Here is a 6242-nt window from a genome sequence, read left to right as displayed (position 1 = left end):
AAATAGACTTAACATAATACAAAACTGACAAACACACAGGAAACTAAAACCGCTGGGTCAAATTGACCCAGGACCATGACATTGGCCATCTTCCACAACAAGCCGGGGGTGTAGGAGAAAGACTGGACAAAGACATGCTGCGAAAGAGAATCAGAGATTAACAATGATAACATTAACAATAATAATTAAATGCATATTTGTTTATAAAAATGGTGAGATGAAATTGGCTAGAGAAACAGTGCAATGGGAGCATAGGACTATTGCAGGATGACTAAGAAACAGTACAAAGTAACCTGATCAAGCTTATATAGGCTATTGGGAAAAGCTCAAGAAGTATGCACAGCATTGTCAACTGTTATGTGTGCGTATGAGTTAGTGGTGAAGGTGTATAGGCAAAAGTTTCAATTTGGGGAAAAAAAAACATACCAGCCACATGTGGAGTTTGCGAGGAGGGAAAGAATTTTTTTGACAAATCGTGTCAGGTTAATAAATCAAATCAAAATTTATATATATAGCACATTTAAAAACAACAGTGTCACTCAAACTGCTTCACAAATTAGGGAATAAATAAAATAAGAATAATTTACGAAACAGCAACACAAGACAAGACAAACTTAGAAGCCAACCAAATGATAGTTAAACTAACTCCCACATAGCAAGAAGGTCTGGCCCGGATCTGGTATCGACCCGGCACTGCTGGCTGACTTCTGGCATGATAAGACGTATGACATCCAGATATGGGCCAGGCCTGGCATAGATGGGACTGTCATGGCATGCCATATCTGACTCGATTGTGGTTTGGTTTATGTGGCCCAGGCTCATAGAAAACAGGTCTGGCCCGGATCTGACATCAAGCTGGCACTTCTGACTGACTGGTGTCATGGCAGAGTGTATGTCAACCAGATGCGGGCCAGGTCTGGCAATGAGGCACTATTTATGTTCCTATTTTGCTATTTTAGTTAGAAGACCCAAATGCCATGTTGCAATACTACACTGCTATGGTAGCCAACGTTTCAAATGCAGGTTTGACAGGTTTGTGAGTGTACACTTTATCCAAAACCTAGTGAGAGTTTACTCATCTTTGCAAGTGGGTGGCTGTAGCTCAGGAGGTAGAGCAGGTCTCCTATTGACCAGAAGGTTAGTGGTTTGATCCCTGGCTTCTCCAGTCTGCATGTCGTGAATGTGCATGAGTGTAGTTGGCTTGGACAGTTTCGGTCGTTGTGTCCTTGGGCAAGACACTTCACCCGTTGCCTACTGGTGGTGGTCAGAGGGCCCGGTGGCGCCAGTGTCCGGCAGCCTCGCCTCTGTCAGTGCGCCCCAGGGTGGCTGTGGCTACAATGTAGCTTGTCATCACCAGTGTGTGAATGTGTGCGTGAATGGGTGGATGACTGGATGTGTAAAGCGCTTTGGGGTCCTTAGGGACTAGTAAAGCGCTATACAAATACAGGCCATTTACCATTTACCATTTAGTTAGGAAGCACTCAGTTAAGAGAAAGTGTGTGGTTGGGTGAATGTGGCATGTTGTATTGAGCACTTTGAGTAATCTGGGAGAGTTGAAAAATGCTATATAACAATCAGTCCATTCATTGTCTGAACAGAATTTCGTCATGTTACTTTTGCACTATTATGCACATGTTGTTATTAAATGACTTAATTAAGGTACACATTAAGCTGACACCTGGGGCCACAGCTGAAACTGTTCTGGGCCAGCACAGGGCCAGCAGTGTGTCTGCAACTGGCCCGTGGCTGCACACAACTTACACCCACATACCGCAAAGAATGAGGGCCCTTTGGTGGCCCAGACCAGGTTTGCCAGAGGTAATCCACACATGGGCCACCAAAGGACCGCCAGTGTGTCTGCAACTGGCCTTGTGCTGGCCCATGTGTGGGCCACCTTCAGCAAACCAGATCTGACCAGATCCGGACCATACCAATTTTACTATGTGTCAGACCCAGGGTAAAAAGATGAGTCTTTAAGCGAGATTTGAAAGACTGAATAGACTCAGAAGAGCGAATGGCAATAGGAAGATTGTTCCACAGTCTAGGTGCTGCAATAGCAAAGGCACGACCACCTTAGGTTTTCAGGCTAGACTTAGGTTGCATTAAGAGCATCTGATTTTGAGATCTTTGTGCTTTTTTTAGGATTATACAAATAGATAAGCTCATTTTATTAAAGGAGTTCAAAAACCAACTCACACAGAGGATACTAACATATTTAAAAGGGCAAAATGTTACTGTGCTAGGTGCTGCTATTATACAAGCAGATGAGTTTGCTCCAACACATAAGAGTGTTCCCTCAGCTCCTGTAACACATTAGATTCGATTAGCTTAAAAAAATTGCTTCACTAAAATCTCCCTTCGTACCACCACTGCTACGGAAACACGAGAATGTTTTTACTGCCATGAGCAAGGACACTTTATTGCCCCTCCCCCTCTAAGCTTAAAAGGAAAAGGAAAGAGCTGTCTAAGAAAGGCAAAAAAAATATCACAGATCCTCAAGGAGACAACCTTTTAAGCCCAGGGGTTGCTCTGGGTTGCTTCTTACTTGAAAATAACATGCCCAAAGTGAACTGACTATTTCTCTTCAATTAGCAAAACTCTGTATAGACTATCTTGGAGGAACAATAGGGGGGTGGGGGTATGAATTAAAAAAAAAAGACTTCTGCTAGCGTAATGGACAGGTTTTTGACGGGGCTCCCACACAAACGGAAAGCAGAAGATGAAGCATCACCAAATATGTTTACAAACCCACTTCCAAGCCAAAGACTAGAAAATATGATGAAGCATATCTTGCCTTTGGCTTCTCAACCGTGGATAATGAGGAGAGGCTGCAATGTGTTGTCTGTCTTAAAGTGCTAGCTTGTGACAGTTTAAAACCTACCAAGGTAAGACGCCACTTAAAGATAAAACATCCAGAGCACAAAGACAAATCTGTGGACTTTTTCAGAAAAAAACTTCTAAATTGTCGTGGTCATCAGTGTTTCTTTACTATAGCTGCATCTGATTCGTCAAATGCTCTCCTCAGCTCCTATAAAGTTCCCTACCGAGTGGCTCAGTGTATAAAGCCGCAGATAATTGCGGAGGAATTAATACTTCCCTGCGCTATGGATATGGCTTCAACAATGATTGACGACAGAGCCAGCAAACTACGGGCTATTCCTTTGTCCAATAATACCATCGGCAGGCGTATTTATGATATGTCAAAGGACATAGAGGAGCAGCTTAATGATAAGGTGCGTGACAGCCACTGATAATGTATGTCAGATTTATTGATAGAGATGAGATGAGGGAGGAATTGCTTCTCTAGAAACAAGTTCCTGCCAGAGCCACTGTATGGGCTCAAAATGTGGTCATAAATAAATCAAAACTGATGTAAATCAGTTTTGTACTTGTAAATCAGGATTTGCATGTGTAAAAAGAATTTGTGTTAGTGTTTTGGAAATGACAGTTTTCACTACAAAGCTCTCTTCATTACGAATTAGCACACACGTTTTTATTGAACATTTGAAGAATTAGCAAAAAAACCAGAAATGACATGAAGTCAGAGATAGAAATGACAAGGAGCAGGTGCATCTAGTACATGTAGAGCTGCTGCAAAAACCCACAGAGCCCAGCAGCCAGCGCAACAAACTCTGGATCCTTTGCTTTTAGTTAGCATTAGCAGCACATCCTGCGTCCGATGTGAAAGGACTTTTATGCTGCGCACTCTGACTCACAGCAATGGTCCCGGGTCAGCCCTGACTTTGTGTTAAACTAATCCTAAAGTAATAATGGTATTTCTAACCACTGATATACCACAACTTTATCCTTTCAACAGCTGCTGAAAGTTAGGGGACCTAGCTTCTATCGGATATTTACATAGAGATCCTCCAGCTTCAAACTGTATTACCCTTCAAGGACCTGCAGTTCAAAAAAGCGCCCCTCCGACAGCCAAACCCATCTGTTCTCTGATTGGATTGTTACATTTGTGATTGACATGACATTGAGCTAAAAGGAAGAAAAATGGGGTCAAAATTCGTACTTGTAACTTGCAGAGATTCACACGTTTTGTTTTGTTTTTTTGGCTAAGTCCACACACAAATCTTTTTTACGCACACACAAATTCTTCTCGGTCTTCGAAGGAACCGGCCCACACAGACTGCGACGGCCGGATCCTCCTAATGATGCGGCCTACGTTTTGGGATACACCTTCTGTGTTGTCTGTGTCTCTGAGCAGGTTCGGACATTACTCAAATAATGAAGGCTTTTTATTACTATTATACTTTTCATTAGTCTCCAGGTTGATGATTATAAACAGAATTATTAAAGTTTTCAGGCTGAAGATCAACATGAATTTGGTTCTAATCAAAGAAGCTCCTTTAATGTGAGTAGTAATACAGATGCACTAGTCCAATGTGGCGGTCAACCAAACCTGTTTGACAGGTTTCATGTATGGGTGCACATTCAGGTGTGCTTGGGGTTATGTGAGATCAGGTGGGGAAACACCCAGGACGTCAGCGGGGTTATATGAGTTCATGCGTTTTTTAACAGGGTTTTCATTAAACTATTTTTATTTCTTTCACGAGGTTATGTGATCATTTTATTTAAAATTCAGAATTTCAGAATGTTGATCCAAAAGGGAGGCAGAGGCTACTAGTTTTTAACACAGTAGATGGTCGCAAATAACATTCAGCCCCTTTAGAAAATAAATGCTATTGTGCTACTTCTAAAACACTTTGCACAGGATCTCGTCTTTTGCCCGAAGCAGCCAGTATCGTTCTTTCACACTGATTGTGTTTTAATCACACTAATTTTGTGGTTCTGATGTCTCAGCATGCAGTGACTCAAATATTTTATTTTAAAAAGAGGCACAAATGGGTATGTCTTCTATATGAGAAATTTCAGCCTTCATGAGCTTTCTGTGAACTAAAATATATATATATATATATTAGGGGTGCAACGATACTCGTATCGATATTGAACCGTTCGATACAGTGGTTTCGGTTTGGTACGCATATGTATCGAACAATACAAAGTTTTTAATTTATTTTATCAACTTTTCTTCTGACGATGCTGTCTGTGTTGAGAGCTCAGTGGATCTGTGTTCGACTACTCCGCCTAGGCTGCACTGTCAAGCGCAGATCCACTGAGCGCAGCACAAGCTAGCAAGACAGAAGCTAAGCTCGTTGCAACATGGCAAATTGAACCTCCCCCACCCTCATTCAGATCTGGCCTTTGGAACTATTTTGGTTGATCAGATAGATTTTTTTTTATTACTTTGTTGTTTCAGCAACATTAAATTTAAAAACTGTACTTTTGAGTTAAAATATATATTTATAATTTTAATAAATGACAAATTAAAAAGGCATGAACATTTTTTTTTGTATCGAAAAAATATCGAACCGAACCGTGAATTTTGTGTACCGTTGCACCCCTAATATATATATATATATATATATATATATATATATATATATATATATATATATATATAAAATGTGTTTGACGAGCAGCAGTCACTCAGCAGCATGATACAGTAGGAGAAAATATAATAAAATAAAATAAAATAATAAAAAAATAGAAAAATAGTAAGGAGCAAAATATTAGAGAGACGTGGTAAAAGAGAAAAGATGACTAAATATATATGTATCTATAAATATAAATATATGTACACTAGTGATTAAATAAGAAAATCTTGGCTGTGGTCCTTGATGATGCTGTGTGCTTTACGGAGGCATCGCTGGAGATAAATGTCCTGAATGGCAGGAAGATATATATATATATATTATTATTATTATTATCATAATAATCTGACAATACTATAATATTGGCCATATTATATTTACATTACCACAGTGAGATGATTTTAGTCTCATGAACAACATTAGCTAATTGTTATTTACTAGCTAATCTTGAAATGACTGCTCAGCACAGAAATGAAGCCCAACAATCATGTTTTACAGTCCCGTGGTCTCAGCCTCAGATACTCAACTAATCAAAGTGATGTCATGACAAAAATGAATGACCAACAAAATATTTTTCTCCTTCATTTCTGTCACACAAAGCTGTATGTAATGTTTCTCACGGTTAGTATCATGGTTGCTAGGCAACCTGAACAGCACGACGTAGGCTAGACCGTCCCATTTCACAAGCCTCTCACTTCCGCACTTCTCGTACTTATAGTACGCACCGTACGTAGTACGCGTAGTGCGTGTACTTCAAGCGTGCAGACCCTGAATTGGGACACAGCCAACGAACACCAG

Source organism: Perissodus microlepis, chromosome 3 (genome assembly GCF_051167445.1).
Source record: "Perissodus microlepis isolate ML-2025 ecotype Zambia chromosome 3, ASM5116744v1, whole genome shotgun sequence".
Taxonomy (NCBI): domain Eukaryota; kingdom Metazoa; phylum Chordata; class Actinopteri; order Cichliformes; family Cichlidae; genus Perissodus; species Perissodus microlepis.
This window is presented reverse-complemented; position numbering follows the sequence as displayed.